Here is an 18,928-nt window from a genome sequence, read left to right on the forward strand (position 1 = left end):
ACATTTTCTTGGTTTTCTTCTGAAGAGAATGTTCTTAAAGATCAGGCCTTAGACTCTCTTCTCTTCAAACTTCTCTTTATACTTTCCCCAAAGGAAATTTCATCCAATAGTATTCATTAACTCACCTTGGAAATGACTCCTAAATTTGTGTCGCCTATGAAAAAACTCTTTATTGATCTCTATATGGGAACCTTACTGTTTTCCTTTCAACAAACAGTCCCTGGAGGCTCACGGCCTTTGCACGTGCAGTTCCCTCTGTCTTTTATCAATCCACTCCCTCATCTTTTCTTGTAATTCGGATTTCAGTTCAAAATTACTTCATTGGGAAACCCCTGCCTCCCAAATAGTACAGAAGAACCTTTTTGCTATAGCACTGTGTACTTTTGGTTTCAAGGCTTTTGTCGTTTATAATTTCATAGGCATTTCTGTTTTATTTGATTAATGTCTGTTTCCTCTCAATAGACTATAAGCTTCACCATAGTGTGTTAATAGTCACTACTATACGTGTCAATATTTAACAGCTATCCAGTAAGAACTCAATATTAATGGGGAACAGCCAGAATTCACTTATTTACTTTTCTCTTTTCCTTTCTTTCCTTTCTTTTTCTCTCTTCCTTCCTTTCTTTCTTTTCTTCTCTCTCCCTTTCTTTCTTTTCCTTCCTTCCTTTTCTTTCTTTTCTTTCTTTCTTTCTCTCTCTCTTTCTTTCTTTCTCTTTCTTTCTTTTCTTTCTTTTCTCTTTCTTTCTTTCTTTCTTTCTTTCTTTCTTTCTTTCTTTCTTTCTTTCTTTCTTTCTTTCTTTCTTTCTTTCTTTCTTTCTTTCTTTCTTTCTTTCTTTCTTTCTTTCTTTCTTTCTTTCTCCTTCTCCACATCTTTTCCTCTTTCTCTATCTCTTTCACAGTTCCCTCTCCCTAACAGATCAGTGAGAGATGTTCATCCCTATAATCTGCAAGGAATTCTAAAAGCCTACCTATGAGACTGTAATGTAGTGATTCTTAACCCTGGCTGCATATTAGAATCACCTGGGGAGCTTTCAATAAATACCCATGCCTAGGCCCACTACAGACCAATTAAATCAGCATTTCTGGAGGTGGGGCTCAGGCAGCATTTTTTAAAAGCTCCCTAGGTGATTCTAACGTATAGCCAGGGTTGTGAAACACACTCTAATGGATGAAATCTGAATACCCATATGTTCATGAACCATATAAGCCATTATTTTTGGCCTAGGAAATTTCTAATTCTAATTAAATTATCTTTATATTCATTCATTTACTCATATACGCCTTCAAAACATATAATTTTAAACTGTATGTTATTAAATCCTCTACTTGTTGCACTAACATTAAATAGTGTATTTATTACTAGAAGCAAAGGTTTCTACTAGGAGTTGTGAAAGGCTACACAGTGTGGCTAGATACTTTCCAGATTCTGATATTTTTGAATGAACTCTTTCCTCACTTTGCTCATATCATGGGTTTAAACCATAAATTTAACCTTAGAATTTTCTCTTTATCTTCTCACTGTACATAGTACTTGAATACGTAGTAGCCTTTCACACTGATTGTGCATATGTGATAATGCAGACATTGTTTATGCAAGAAAAACCCGTGAAGCTCTTCTGTAAAATAAGCACATCCATGCAAAAACATTTCTGCTTTGATCTAAAAACTGTGAAAAGGAGGCTTTGTGATTGCTATAACATCTAGGGGACAGTGGTTAGAGATGTTGCAAAAAGAGAAGCTGAAAGGCTGTTGGGGGTGGGCAGGAAGGGTAGAAATATTTAAACAGAGACATGGTGAAATCAGGAAGCTTTCTCCTCAAAGGGCAGTTGCTGCTGGAGCAACTGAGTCATCGTCCCAGTGTTGTCTGTCCTAGATCCAGTGAACGGGAAGTGAAAGTTCAGTGTTGCTTACTCTCAGTTACCATTCACATAAACAAACACAGGAAGATCAAGTCATGTTTCTTAGCCTTACTGCCCTTGGATGTTTTGATAAATATGTTAGCTATTTACTCAGTATAAATACTAAACTTACATATCCCCAAGGCCAAATTTTATAGTTTCCCTTTTGAATTCCTTTCTTTTAAAAGCACTCTCTTTTCCCACATATTTTCCTTTTGAATTCACCAACCTCTGAGCTCCCTGCCTCTCCTCACCTTCTGCTTATGAGAGGGAAGGGCTCATCATGCAGGCCCCTCATAAAGGTAAACCTGGTGCCATGGAGTAATCCCCTTGGGTCACTAATGGATAGTCACACATCTGAGAATGCTGTTAAGAAGCTTCTGAAGTGGAATGCGATTCCAGCCATAGCAATTACATACTGCTCATATTTCCTAGTTTAGGCTCTGGGGAGTTCAACTACTGCCTATTAGCAAGATGACGATGGAAGGAAGCACTGTAAATCTCACAGAAATGATAAAGCTGAAGCTCCTGGAAGAAGTGGGAAAGAGTGAATTGCAATTAAAAAACAGAACCATGAACCTTGGCCTTTTAAAAGAACAACACCCACAGTAAGTTAATGAAGAACATGAGAGGATAAACTAAACTGTAAACATTTCTTATATCTCTTTTCAGTTATCATCTGGGTTGTGAGCAGAATGAAAGAGGAAACTAAACATCAAGAATCCAAATTAGTCTGTAAGATACATCTAATTCTCAAACAAATACCATATCATTTTGAACTTTTTAGAACATTTGGTTTACATATAATTTGGTCATTCCTGTTAAGACAGACAGGCAAAGAGTTTATAGCTCTTATTACATAGGCAACATTAAAGAAGATTATTTAGGACTTTAAAAAAATAGCTCTCCAAAGAACAGTTGACCTTAATTGTTATAGAAAGAAGAAAATGCACTAAATATCACACATAGAGAGTTTACTAAATGTAGTAGGTTGTATATTAAGCTTTATAACAACTTAAGAGGTTTTATTACTGTGCTCACTTGACAGCTATGAACGCTGATGTTGAGAAAGGTTATGTAGTTCAATGGTGAGATTATGTAGTTCAATGGTAAACCCACAAACACAAAATACCAAATTAAGAATGGGGACCCAATTCTGTCTGATTCCAAAGTTCACGTGTTTTATTTCACCTGGTGTTTCCTACTGTGAACCTAACTAGGATCTATTTGAGGGAGGTGGAGATAGGAATCTAAAGACCAAAAAGGAGGTATCAAATCACAAATGTTTAACTAGAAATGTTGGATTTTTAAAATGACAATATGGTGAGTTGACAACTCATCTCTTCCCATTGTTTAAACACAGCAAATTTAAAATTTGGAAGATGAGGTAAATTTCCTGCCATACCCCACAGAATGGCGTCATTGATTAATGACTGGTGGGGAATCTACCCTATGTGGAATGAAGGGAGGGCAGCTTGATATTTAGGCTGAAGGATAGGGAGGGGGAGATAACTTAATAAAAAAGACATAAGAATTAAGACATAAGAATGATGAAGAATACCTTGCCTAGTTTACACTTTCCATAGTGCTTTTACTTAAATTATCTTGTTTTACAGTCACAGTTTGAAGAGTACGATCCACTCTCTATAAAGGCATGGGACACTTCACAATAAGAAAAAACAAACATTGTCATACATCACAAAACAGTACAGCATTATTGTCCTTTTGCTTGACCTAAAAGAGGTATGAAATTTTTAAGCATTTTGCTTTTGTTGTTTGCTAATGTCTCATAGTACCATTGCTAAGTCTGTAGAAAAGATAATTACATTCCTTACTGTCAAATGTACTGAAACAATAAAATAACATCAGATGAGATAGGACCATCCTAGCTATAGCCATCAACAGCCCATTTTGAAATAGGAAAAAATGCATTTATGATTACATTTGTAAAGCATTCTCGTAAGGTGTACAATTTAATCACTTTTACAGTTTAAATACCCTGACTTTGTACTGCACTGATAGTAGGTAGAAGGTTAATCTGTAAAATTCACAGTTTACCAAGAGCTTAGGAAGTACCAGTGAAGAACACATTTTTAACATGTGGAAGACCCTACCTGCTAAAAATAATAATTTTGTCTCCCTGCAAATATTTTTAGTGCTGCATTGCAAATGAGTTTACAATATTTTTTGACCAAAATCTTTTAGGCCATTGGCTTTAAGTAGAATCAGTGACTGCTCCTTTCTATATAATGGAAATTCCTATTCCATTGCCAGCAATCCATTTAGATGATTCAGGGAAAATTTGATGAACCATATTTTATAATTGCTAGTCTTATTTACTCAGTCTATCTCAAAAAACCAGTGAGGACAGATGAACTTTCCAAATAATCTAGATTCTGTGTAAGTTAAATATATGCAATTTCATTTCTTAATTTTAAATGACACTTTGGAATTAGAGAAAAGGAATGTTATCTGATAGTTTTTCAGAGAGATCTTTTTATTAATTAGACAAAAAATATAGTTTAGATAGATTTTAGTGGGTTCCCTATGACCAACTCCCGTAAGTACATAAAATCTTCAAAAAAAACCTCCTAAAATTTCAATACTATGTGCACTATGTATGCATATCTTCAACAGTTTTCTTTAAATTAGTTATTCTATGTGTATATCACATAATATTAATAGATGTACTTGTTTAATAACAGTACGAAAGAGCCATGTTAGATAACACCAGTGGTAAAGAGTCACAGACTCTGAAGCCAGAATGTCCAGACTGCCTGGGTTCATACCAGGATTTATCTAGTCCTTAACTTCTTATAATTCAGCTTTTTTCATCTGTAAAATAGTTTATCAGTAGTACCTACTTCACAGGCTCATTAGGAGAATTGAAGGGGTTGATGTTTGTAAAGTGCTTACAACAGTTCCTAGAATCTAATAAAGGACTGTATAAGTGTTGTGTGTTGTCCTTTCCCCCTTTATTTTTTTTTATAAATGTATTTCTCCTATCTGGGCAGTTTTTATTTTCTGACAGATTAATACCGTTTCTTAAACGGTATTAAACAGTTTATTAAACAGTATTAAACGATGTAAATGTGGAACTATTACAATAACTTTACTAGAAAAGAGTAAAAATAAACAGGTGTGGTGGTTGCCCTCATATTCCTTAGAAATTAGTGAGTAAAATGGGAAAAAATATAGAACTTATGAATGGACGATTATGTTTGAAAGGACTGAAAATCAGTAAATATACAAATAAACAAATGATCACAAACTGTGATAAGTAATGTGAAATCGCAGTGAAGAGTCAATGGTAAAATGAACTGATTGCCTCCCAGGAGTTCACTGAACAGCCAAGGAGACTTAATGGAAAGAAACGAAGGATGCCTCATTTTTAAAAGTATTTTCATGAAATAAAATTAAATAATATTACTAAGATTTTAAAATTTAAACATATATACAGACTAAGAAGAATCCCATCTAACTTAAGGCCCATTAAAATCTGTCATCCATTTGCACACACTTGGATATTTATTAAACACATACAATTGATATCCTGCTTTCTCACTTGTTATTTTTGTCAAATATGTTGTATCAAGTTCCTACAAAACTTTGTAATTGCATTTTAATGGCTGTACAATTTTACATCAGATAACATATTCTCTTATTGTTGGACACATATGCTGGTTTTAATACTTTACAATTATAAATTATGATCCAATAAAATATTTCTGTAGATTTTTCTTATTTTGAATTATTTTTCTTTGGATTAACTATAGTAAGTGAGATTATTGGGTCCAAATGTATGATTTTTTTTCTGATCCAACTTTTCTTTCTAAAGTGAACTGACATTAGTGTGTTGCAATTACAAAAATAATATTTGATGCATGTGAAAAATTGAAGCAGTAAGAAAATATATGAAGTAAAAACCTAAGATTTAACATTTTTTACCCCCCAGTAATCATTCTAATTATTTGATGTATATTCTTCAAGACTTTGTCTTAATTGGGGATTATATTCTATAGCATAGAGACAAACTGAACAGCAACCTGCTTTATTTTACTTGATGCATTGTGGACATCTGTTTATTACCTCTAGTCATAATTCAGAATATTTAATGACTGTATAATAAATATTTCCCTGCATGGTTGTGCTGTACTTTTTTCATGAATAGTCCACCACTGATGGTCATTCAGGCTGTTTCCAAATTAGTATTATTATGTTCAAAGAACCAAACATATATCTGCTTTTTGTACTTATCAAATTATTCCCATTTAATCAATTCCTAGAAGTAAATTTGCTGAGTAGAAATTGTTGTGCACTTAGAATGTAAAGTTCTTCTACCAAGTTGCCTGTCAGAAATGTACTGATCTCTGTCCACAGTGTTTGGAGCCTCCTTCTCGATAGGTCTTTCAATCATTCTCAATTTGACTGGTTGTTTAAAATTGCAGTTCTTGGATTACTAATGAGGTAAAGTATGTTTTCACTTGTCAAATGAATTTTCAGACTTCGTTTATGGTGACTTTTGTTGTGTAGCGACTTTTATTTTTATATTTTATGTAAACAGATATATCCGTTTTTTCCTTTACGATGTTTGGTCAAGGTTTCTTTTTTCTAAATTTAGACCCTCCCTGCACCAAGGTGATGAAAATATTCTCTTAAAGTTTTCTTAAATGTTTATGGTTCTATACTTTAAATTTAAACTTTTAATCAAACTGGAGGATGTGTGAATGTGTGTGTCATATAGGGGGAGAAGGTATAACTTGTTTGAATAATTTTTTACTAGTTTTCAATTAGAATTTTATTACTTGTGAAGTTATTGCCCAAATTTCTTTTATGTTTGTTCATCTATGTGTTTATTCTTGTTCCTTCCTACAATAAACAGGGCTTATTTGTTCTGTTTTTATCATCTGATGGGAAGAGCCACTGCATGATACTTGTAAAGTTGTCCTATTTTCTTGCATTTGTTTTTCAAATAAAATGTAGTATTAATTAGTTAAGAGTCACACCCTTACAGCGGAATTGTGATTGCAGAGAATTATAGTCATTAATTTGGGAGAAAACTTACATCTTTACTGATTGAGTCTCTCCACTCAGGAGCAACATACACCTAATTGCTCATGTGTTCTTTTGGTTTTGTGATTGAACTTTACTTTCTTTTTGTCCTCCGTGTATCAGTTTTTTAGTTCTTTGGGTGAAAGCAATAAAACTACTCTAACAAACACTTTCAAATCAATTGAACCTTTAGAGGGTATCTCTACAAACAAAGAAAAATAATGGGTTCAGAAAAAGGTCAGAGTGGCTCTGGGGATCAAGGTAGCCGCATGTAATGGACATCGCCAATTCCCCACCATAGAACAAGGAGGTTGCTACACAGGAAAGGAGGAAGAGATGGTGGGTAGCCAAAAACAAAAGATAGGCTCTATTTTAAGCATATTATCATTATTATTAAGTGAATTAGAATAACAATTTTAACTCGATGAGTAGTTGATTATTTCTAGAATTAAATTAATTTTTAAATTTCACTTTAATAAAATTTTCTGTATTCTTTCAATAATTTGAATATTTTTCTATCTTTTTTCTTGAATTCTCTAAGCATTCAAAATATATATAGGTAATGATTATTTTGTCTCTTCCATTCTAAAATTTATATTAGACCTTTTCTTGTCTTATTATAATCCAGAGTATTACCCAACACAGTGATGAATGTCACACTTTTCTTTTTCCTAATTCTGATGGAAATATCTCCAGTAGTTCACTATTGAATAAGAGTTTTAAAATTTTTAATATATGCTTTTTACCGTGTTAGAAAGGTTCTTTTATTCACTAGGCTAGGATTATAAATGTTTATTAGGGTTAGATACTGAATTTTTTTGAATACTGTTTGGGATATGTTGAAATGCAGTTTTTCTCCATTATTTTTGATATTAAATATTGTCAGGTTTGCTTTTGTTGAATCATCCATGCACTTTTGAAGTAAAGCCTTCTCTGTCATGTGTATTATTTTAATAAGAACTTTGGACTCGCTCATATTTTATTGATATAACTGCATCAACAACTGTAAGTAAGCTTTATTCATAATTTTATCACAGCCATCTTTGATAGTCTTTAGTTTCAGAATTTCATTTGCCTTCAAATAGAAACCAAGAATAAGCTTTTTGCATTTTACAAGTTTTTCTTCTGTGCTAGAATTTCTCAATTTTGGCACTCTTGACATTTGGGGCCAGTAATTCTTTGCTGTGGGGCCTGCCCTGTGTATTGTAGGGTGTTCAGCATTCTGGCCTATTCCTACTGGAGGCCAATAGAACACCCTCCCCATCACCACCACCACCTTTCCCAGTTGGGACAAAAATATCTCCAGACATTGATGAATGTCCCCTGGCAAACAAAAAAATCCTCCCCGGTTGAAATCCACTGGTGTATGCTTTGGAAAAGTTTAATGTTTGTGAAACTTCCCTATGAAACCATTTGACCTTGGTGCCTTATGTGCAGTGGTATGGAGTTTTTGGCAGCCTATCCAATTTTTTAAAATATTATTTTTCCAGTGGGGTAGTTAATGTCACAATTTAACCAAGTCCTGTTATGTCCCTCAACGTCCTTTCTTCTGCATGCTCCTCTTTCTCATCTGCATGTTTTTCTTGAGCAAGTTCATCATTTCCTATGGCTTCACACCGTACCTGTTTTACTAATGAATTCCAGATCTTTTTCTCCTCGATAGGCCTTCTATAGTTTCAGATTAATATATCTATCTGTGTTTTATGTATCCATGCCTGGATATCCCACAGGATCCTGAAACACCACACATCTACAATATATTTTATTGCCTTACCTCTTCCTAAGGCCCATCCTCTGTTGGCTGTGGTACTCCATACACTCCATCACACATCACACACATCGCAGACTTAGAAGTCAGACTAGATTCTGCCTTTCTTTTTTGTAACCTCACTTTGAATTAGCCCAAGTTCTATGGATTCTATGCTCAAATATTTACTTATATCACTTATACCAGATACCTAGCACTTCTACCTGGACTGTTTGTATTTTACTGGTGAAGAAGAAATTTTAACTATGAATTTAAAATGCCAGAATCCATATTTATTTACTGAATGTTTTCCAACTACTAAAAACATCAATGTTACAGTAAGAAGAAAGGAAAAGGCTAAAACTCAAGGCCTAATGGCACAGTAAATCAAGAAATATATTAACTCAGAGAATTGTCTATAGAAAAGAGCTGCAAGTCTCCATACTTGGCCTGTTCAAAATCTGCTTTAGTTACTTTGTAGATAATAAGGGGATAATTATCATTTTTTTCAGAATCTTTAAAACTAGAATGCATATATAATATATTGTATAACTTAAGGTTGAAAAGGTGTTTAAAAGTGAAATGCAAGGCTATATCTAACTAGGTAAATGTAGTAGGGACATGTATAAAGTTCTACATCGAGGTTCAAAAAGTAAACTCTAACTTACAGTTTATTGCTAAAACAAGCAACATGGAGGTTGATGGTAACCAAAAGGAAAGAGCAATTGGAAAACATGGACACTGTAAAGGTCCTTTGTGAATATATTGGGACTGTAACTCTATGCTAATTTAAAAATAGTCACGTACTTACATAATTAATTATATTGCTGGTAAATACTGTTATTAATTAAGACTAAAAAATTCAAACTGTTACACTACAAAGACTCAGTTATCTACTATTTACATTTAGGAAGATAAAAGTTGGTATGATTTACTTAGCAGATCATGTAGATCACTAGGAGTGGGACCTGGATCTGGGCTTGCCTGCTCATAGGGTTGACACTGAGGGATCCAGAGCCTATGCAGAAAGGGGCAAATCAATCCAACAGGTAGAACAGGAACAATTACAAATGAGGATGCTGGGATAACAGAGACATACAACAGCCAGGTTCATTTTGAGATACAAGCAACGTACCATTCATCTAAAGTCAATAACAGCATCAGTTACTGTGCTAGGGTTTAGGGACCACGCACATGTTCTGGAATGGCAAGTTTCCAAGCATGAGCTTCTGCACAGGTAAATAAGCAGTGATTCAGTTTTCAGAATAAAGATTCAAGTGAGAACAAGGTAAAATCTGAGTTATTAGAACATAGCTATGTGTCATTTCGGGGGTGACTTATGTTTGGTCTCAAGGTTAGCTAGAGTTCCAAGTATTCCTGTAGGATGTAAGGAAGTGCTGAGTCTGCAGGTGATTTTCAAGGAATTCCAGCTTTGTAGAAAGGGCTGTTTCAGCCTGGAGATTTTTACTTGACTGTGAATTGAATATTTTGGATACTTAGGAATATAATGCAGTTGTTATTTCATATAAGAGTATAGCATCATGATCAAAGAGAGTGGTTGAAAAGTGCTGTATTGTGCTTAGTTCTGAACATAAAGTTTTATGAGGGATAGTGATGTCTGGTTTAGGAGCAAATTTAATTGCTTAAGATACCAGACATGTAATGTAAAGAAATGAAGTTGACCCAGAACTGAAAGAAGGAAAGAAGGAAGAAAGGAAGGTAGGAAGGAAGGGAAAAAAGGAGGGAAGAAGGAGGGAGGAAAGCGAGTGGGGTGGGAGAAAGAGAAAGAAAGAGCAAGACATTAAATAGCAACTGCCACTTGGCCTCCCTCAGGCAATAAGAACAGGTGAAGAGTGGTGAACTGGGTAGTGCATGACGTGGTTAAGGGGCTGCTACTCCAGGGGCCTTTGATCTTGGGACCTTGAAGTATTTACCAAAATGTGAGATATATTTATTATTATGTGATATCTTCTGATTTTTACTCTTGACAATTGATTTTTTTAAACTATGTATGGGTCAAGAAAAATATTCTGCAAACATGGGCCCCTAATCTGGAACTATTCCTCAGGGTAGCAGCTAGAAAATGCAAGTCATGACTTTTCCCCCACAAAGGACAAGCATAAGAATGTTTAGTCCAGACAAGTCATGAGACATACTTCAAATATGTCCAAGACTACCACGTGGAAAATGTACTTGTTTTTATTTGAAAAGCAGTATTAGGACTAATGAAGCAGCTTTTAGTACAATGTAATTATGGACTTTCTAATGATCAGAGCTGTCTGGCACAGAAATATCAGAATGTCTTCTCCTTCAGGGCATGCTGTACTTGGTGGATAAATATTTATTGAAGGAATGAATGAAACTTTGAACTGGGTTGGAAGGTAAGATTTGGATGCCTCTCTAGGACACTGGAGGACATCAGTTTTCCATCGTTTGACAATATATATACCTTTAAGTTGATTGACAACAGTAGTGTCCCAGGAATGTAAGGAATTGAACATTTTTAGATATGTATTCTCCATCATTACCTTTTATTTAATGTAGATGTGGCAAACAGATTTGCTACTTCCAAACATATTTCTTAAATTGATATCACTTTTTTAGAAAAATATTACCTAATTTTTTTTTTTTTTGCTTTGCTTTGATCATTTAGTTATGAGTTTGCTCCTTGATCTTTTAAACATTTCTTACAAATGAGAAGGATCTCATTTGGACCTGTGGTGGAAATTACAGTATTTGAAGGCTGACAGAAATGTGTTAAAATCATGAGTCCTCCTTATGTGATTTATCTAATTTCTATGAGCCTTAGTTTTCTCATTTACAAAATATTTAGTTTGTTTTTGTCAACTATGCTTAGTTTTCACATCTGTAATAGAATACAAGCATTTACTACAGGGTTGAAGGAATTATGGAGCTAAACCATGTAAAATGACTGACCCATATTTGCCCTAGAGTTTGCAATATATATTTACAAATAATCCAAATTCACATTCAAATGCTATATTGCTTAATGGGCAATGCAAGTACCTATAACAGAGTATTCCTGTTTCCTCCCTCTCTTCCCTTAAGCCATGGCTATCATTCATTTCACTTAACCACAAGCTATAATCACCAAATACATTGTTGTTATTATTTTGAACAAATTGTTATCTATTAGATCAATTAGGAATAGAAAAATAAGATATTTTACCTTCACTTACTCCTTCTCTCAGTCTTCCTTTCTTTATGTAGATCTGAGTTTCTGACCTGTATGATTTGCCTTCTCTTTGAAGAACTTCGTTTAATATTTCTTGCAAGGCAAATCTACTGGCAGCAAACTCCCTGAATTTTTGTTTGAGCAAGTATTCCTGCTTCACTCTTTTTCTTTTTAACCTAAAAATGCAATTTTTTCAAAGACTTTATTTTTTAGCAGTTTTAGGTTCAGAGCAAAATTGAGGTGAAGATACAGAGATTTCCCAAATACCCTGTCCCCACACATGCATAGCCTCCCCCATTATCAATATCTCTCACCAGAGTGGGACACTTGTTACAACTGGTGAGCCTACATTGACACATCATAATCACCAACGTACTCTCCTTTTCTTTGAAGGATAGTTTCGTTTGATACAGAATTTTAGGTCGGCGGTTTTTTTGTTTGCTTGTTTGTTTTCCTCTTAACACTTTAAATATTCCACTCCATTCTCTTCTTGCTTGCATAGTTTCTATGGTTTCTGAAGAGAAATCCAATGTAATTTTTATCCCTGTTTCTCTGTAGGTAATGTAGTTTTTGTTTTTTTTTTCCTCTGACTTCTTTCAGGATTTAATCTTTGTCTTTGATTTTTTATGAGCTTAGGAATTGAATTTTTGGTATTATCCTGCTTGCTGTTTTTTGAGCTTACTGTATCGTGATTTGGTATTTGTCACTAATTTTGGAAAATTCTCAGCCACTATATTTTTTCAAAAATTTCTTCTACTTTTTCTCTCTTTCTTCCTCTTTTGGTATTCCCATTATACATATATTACACCTTTTATAATCATCCATCAGTTATTGGATAGTCTGTTCCATCTTTTATTTCTTGTTTTTTCTTTGTGTGTCAGTTCTGGATGTTTCTGTTGACATATCGTCAAGCTCACTGATTCTTTCCACAGCTGTGTACAGTCTACTGATGAGCCCAGCAAAGGCATTCTTAATTTCTCTTACAGTCTTGCAATTACTACTATTTCCTTTTGATTCTTTCTTAGAATTTTTATCTCTTGGCTTACAGTAGCTATCTGGTCCTGTATGTTGTCCACTTTTTCCAGTAGAGCCCTTAGCATATTAACCATAGATATTTAAAATCTCCAGTGTGATAATTTCAAAATCTCCATTATATCTGGCTTCAGTTCTGATACTTACTTTACCTCTCAAAGTATATTTTTTGTCTTTACCATGCCTTGTGATTTTCTTGTTGAAAGCCAGACATGAGTATCAGGTAAAAGGAATGAGGTAGACAGTCTTTTAGGGTGAAGTTTTTTTTTTAGCTGTACGCGGGCCTCTCACTGCCGTGGCCTCTCCCGTTGCAGAGCACAGGCTCCGAACGTGCAGGCTCAGCTGCCATGGCTCACGGGCCCAGCCGCTCCGCGGCATGTGGGATCTTTGCAGACCGGGGCACGAACCCGTGTCCCCTGCATCGGCAGGCGGACTCCCAACCACTGCGCCACCAGGGAAGCCCCTAGGGAAGCCCCTAGGGAAGCCCCTAGTGTGAGGTTTTATATCTCTCTGTCCAGGGCTTAGGCTGTGTGTATGTTTGCTGTAGCTATAGTTTCAGAGGCTAACATTTCATTTACTGTCCATGTTTTTGCCTCTCCTGTGATTCTGGGTTTTCCTAGAGACTTCTTAATAGGGTCTGAGGTTTGAACTTCTTTTAGCTGTATTCTTGTTATTATACTGGAACCCTATTGATATGGTGGTAAGGTGTGGGAGAGGGAAAGTGATCTCTAGTACCATGACTAGGTCTCATTTATTTTAGTGAGTCTGAGTTGGGTATTTCCCTTCCCCAGTGTCAAAGGCTAGAGGAGGCTTGAGTTGGGTATTTCCCTTTTCCAGGTTGGATAGCCTCTGGTAAAACCCCAATCCGTTAGACTTTGGTAAATAGTTTCCCTGGGGCCAGGAACAGAGAGATCTGAAACTATATCAAAACGATTACTTTTCCCCTCCCCCTGCTGGAAACATGAGGTAATTTTTCTCAAATCTTCACAGAATCTGATAGGGCAACTGGTAGTAAGAATCACGAAAGTGGTCCCCTCCCCAAACAAGAATGGGCCACCTCTGAGTTTTTAACGCTCACTGTGCCTCCAGCAATTCATCAATCATAGCTTCAAGTCTTCCTATCGATACTAGATCCATTGCAGGGTTCTGCTCCTGTGCTTCTGCTTCAGGTAAGCAGTGGTTCTCTGTATCTGCCTGCCTGTCTTTCCAGTTTTCAGGATAGCAGTTAGAGCTGAGACCTCAATTCTCTGCTGTATCTAAGAAGATGTGTTGGTTTTCAATTTGTTCAGGATTTCTCATATCTGGATGGGAGTGATGACTTGCAAGCTCTCTACATGTTGGATCAGAAATCAGAAGTCAACTGGCCCATACTAAATCCTCAACAAGTATTTTGTCTCTTCTTTATTTAATGACTTTTTTTCTTTTTACCTTTACCATACTTTAGTTGTTTTGATGTTGAAAGTCTAGTGTTTTGTTGCTTTAAATAAAATTCTTCTATTTGGCATAGCTTTGTAAAAAATAAAATTTAGATATGCTTAACAAGTCATAATTAGATGCATTTTTGCCTCACATGTATTAAAATGTGTATTTTGTTATTAAAATAATAAAGTGAAAATGTATGTACAGGTTGTTTGTGTGGGGATTCTTGGTCTTCACTGCATAGAAACGTGTCTCATTATTGGAATAACACTATTAGCATAACCAGTGCCTGCATAAAGGAAGTCAGAAGCTAGAATCCAGTATACAAAAACTACTAATTCATGATAGAAAATTCCTCGGCCAAAAAGGAAGAGCATCGCAGCCCAAAACACAAGTTTATACTCAGACACATTTCCCCCCTCACATAATTGGAAGAGTGCAACAGAATTATTTATGTTTTGCTTATATTTCCTATTCATTTTTCATGAGTCATCTCTCTATAATTTGTGACATACCTTTACCTTTCATCTTGGAGTTGTGTTTTCTAATTCTGAGGTATTATCCAAAGTCTACTTTCTCAGTTCAGAGTTAAAAGAAAAAAAAAGAAAAATCCTTAAATCTCCCTTGGTAAAAAGCCACACGTGCTGCATTCTTTGCTAGACCCATTTTTCTCTTGAGGGGTAGCAGATTCTGTCTCAGATCTCATAATGTCTCATTTCTGTCTAATCAATAAACATGGCTTCTATCGATGTGTGTGTTCCAATAAAACCAGACCATAGTGTGTGCACTCAGTAATGCTATTATATGTCAAGTATCCTTAGCACAGAATTATGCCTGGAGTGATAGCTTTACTAAGCTGATACACTAATTTTCTTCACCGTCAAACCTATCTTCTCATTTTGCAAGTATCCATTTCAATGATAGAAACCTGCCACGTTTAAGTACTTTATTTGACCTCCTATTGTTCATTGAAATGGTATGAAATTGTTTCCTAAACAACCTACTCTGGTCTCCATCACACTGGTATGGTGAAAATATGCCCTCTCTTTAAATTCCATACACGTCCTAACAAATAAATTGTCTGCCTTATTTTGGCGCTGTCTGTTATGTTTAAAGAATGTAGTAGAAAAACAGGCTGTGCTAATCCAACGTACTTTCCTGGTGGAAGGTCTCCTGAGGCATCTGTTCTAAGACCAAGAAAACGTTTGAAGCCTTTAAATCTGATTTTTTAGACAGCTCTGCTAATTTAAGTAAAAGGGTTAAAGAAGGGTTTGGAGAAAAAAGATCTATAAAGTGTTTGGTCGACATTTGAAAAAGAAATTGGGTATTTTCTGCATAGCTTTATAACAGTGTATGACATAAATTGTGACAATGTTCCCAGATTCAATAGGGATAGATTGAAATAAAAATAAGGCAAATAAGCGTTAGAAAGCTTATTTCTAGATTTACAGGACCAAATGAATACAAATGGATATTAATTTGCATATTTAGGTGCATATATATATATTGGTGTGAACAATATATACTTATTCATGTATGTGCTACACATATGTACTAAATGTAGCCATTTAATATATTTTGATTGAGAAGTGGTCTTGAAAAATAAAGGTTATGGGTAAGTGAACAGTTGATATTTAATTCAGTATTTAAATAAAACCCAAAGCTGATTGAGTTTTCAAAAAAATGAAATATTTCAATAGAAAATGAATAACTCAGCTAGTTATTATATAGATGGTTATAAAAAGTTGGCTTTTTATGATAATAAAATTGGCATGGAAATAAATTGCTTGTTTATTATTTTCATAAAAATGGAATATGAGAATAGACCATGTGGAGTGAGATTAATCTTTTTAATGTTTGGAATAGAGGAATGAATAAATTATAAAAAGAGAGAGAGAAGAGGAAGCAGGAGTAGGGAGAGCAGGAAACAAGAAAACCATACAATTCATAAAAAAAGGAAGAATTTCTGAGGCTGTTTTGAGATTTAATCAATGGACTCCCACTTCTTGGTCAGACTGGGTGATCCATTTTTTCCCCACTGTTTTCCTTCAGTTGAACAATTCTTTTTACCTGGATCATTGCCAACTGGCTCCTGTGACAGGTCAAGGAGGAACTCAAAGTTCTGGAGGAGGCAAGCTATGATTTAACAGGGCCAGCCGTAAGGTTCTGGAGAAATGAAATGGGGCAAAAATAATCTGTACTCAAGGGGGGGTCAGAGTTGCCATCTTGTCTTTATTAAAAATACACCCTAATAAACTGAATCAACTAGCCAGAGATATATTTTTTTCTTTCTTTTCTTTTTTTAATAAAGATTTTTTTTAACATAAAGCTAGAATTTAAGCAACTTATTAATAGTACAGAATGAGGACTGCTTTGACAGGAAGAAAAATTTCCCCTAATATGGAATCAAGGAGATACCTAATCTGATAATATAACATAATAATTTTCATGAAAGGGTTAGATGTAAAATAATAGACATTGTAAGCATTACATAATGCTAAAATACCAGCAAAATATCAGTGAAAGTATCCAAACTGGATACTTTGCACCTTGTAGCCAATATTCTCATCCACTTTTTCAAGTAGATATTTGATTTGCAAACACATGTGTCAGAATATTGTACTATGTCTATGCAAATAAGGAAAACAGAATTAACATTAATTGAAGGTCTACTTACGTAAAATTAAATTCAAACAACAACTCTACCTGGTTAGTATTATTATTCTCAATTTTCTTCAGGGGAACCTACAGAAATGGCTTGCAGTGCAGCTAGATTCCAAGGCCTGCACCATATTGTTGCATGTTTTTACTTCCATTGAAGCAGGTGAGAAATACTACATTAGAGATAAAAAGATTTTAGTATATTTGCTTTTCATTCTATACAAATACAAAAAAAAAAAAAAAAGGAAAGTAAACATACAAAGAGGTTTTGAAAGAATCTCTATTGTTTGCAGGAGTCCAGATCAGCCCAATATGTCCAATAAATTCTTTTAAATAGGCTGCTTCATAGCCACAGACATAGGTCCTTTATCAGACAATAAGGTGACTTTCCAACAAAACCACCTTTTTAAACGTTGCAGTATGTTGTTAAGAAAAAGATATGAAGTGTGATGTTAAGTATTAAAATACTTAAAAACAAGCCTGCACTTTTTTGGTGAATAGACGTGCCATTAATGAAGGTATATAAACTTCAGTAAATAAGAGCAGAGTGTGTAAGGAGAGATTTACTTCAGGTGAAATCCTCTCGCCTCAAAGGGTTAAATGTTAACAAAGTTAAAAAGCAGAAATCAGGCTTCTATTAGTCTTGAACACTAATCTTGTTGACGGGTGAAGTGTTTCCTTATTTTATCCATATTTATTATACTGAAGGTGGGTTATATGGTGGTGACTAATGACCAAACATCTGGACCTAGTGACCCTTAAAATCCTCCAGCCATTGCTGTTCACAATTAAATACCACATGAACTAAAATGATATTTTGGCTTGACCAGGACAAATTAGTGTGGCAAAGCTAAAAAAATAGCATTTCCTTTAGCCTTGTAGAAATCATAGCTTATAGAAATTTTAAAATTAAAAAAAAATTAAAATGTTTATGACTTGCATGTCTCACCATCATTACAGAACTAAGAAAAGTAAAATGAATATTTTCAGAAGAAAATGAGTATTCTGGTGGATTGATCATTGTAGATGTTAAGAACATTTGTTTCACAAGTTTTGCCTACCTCTCATAATTTTGACTGAGCTGTGGAAAAATGGATTACTTCAGGTTAAATAATCAGCAAACCTCATTTCTAGAATAATTAATTTTATCTGCAGACAGATAGCTAAAGGGAAGAAATGGCAAATATCATCATCATAAGAATTATTCACTGAAGATGAATGAGTTTGTCTTCTTGCAGGTAGAAGGGCAGGGAGGCGACAACAATAAAGATGGAATTGTCCAGACAGAAACACAAAAGAGAAAGTGAGTTCCACAAGGATCTCTGAGGTTGTGTAAGTGCCCAAGGCAAGGGCCTCCCAGGAAGCTCTAGTTGAGCTCTACAAACTTCATCTAGTTTTCTCTCCTCTGGGTAAAAGAGGAGGTGGAAAGCTGCTGGGGAAAGGTTGGCAAAAATGCAGAGCTCAACCCCTCTGACTGAGTCCTTGAGAGATGAAGTCTTCACTATTTGACTTCGACATTAAATTCGAATGTATCTCCTATTGGGTTAGGAGAGACTGTAACTAGGTGGTATAAAACGTTTAATAAAAAAGATCAGAGACCAAATCCACCAGTCATGTCAATACACAGACTCTACTGACGAATCCATTCTTCCTATCTAAAATACATGCACAAAAATACAGACAGAACACAAACCAACAATAATCAGCCCTCAAATTTCATGATAGTCTGGGGTGGACACCAAAAGAACTCAGATAAGTGAGTAAAAGAATCACAGGGGGGTTTCCCTGGTGGCGCAGTGGTTGAGAGTCCGCCTGCTGATACAGGGGATACGGGTTCGTGCCCCGGTCCAGGAAGATCCCACATGCCGCGGAGCGGCTGGGCCCGTGAGCCATGGCCGCTGAGCCTGTGCATTCGGAGCCTGT

This window comes from Kogia breviceps, chromosome 9, assembly GCF_026419965.1.
Source record: "Kogia breviceps isolate mKogBre1 chromosome 9, mKogBre1 haplotype 1, whole genome shotgun sequence".
Lineage (NCBI taxonomy): Eukaryota > Metazoa > Chordata > Mammalia > Artiodactyla > Physeteridae > Kogia > Kogia breviceps.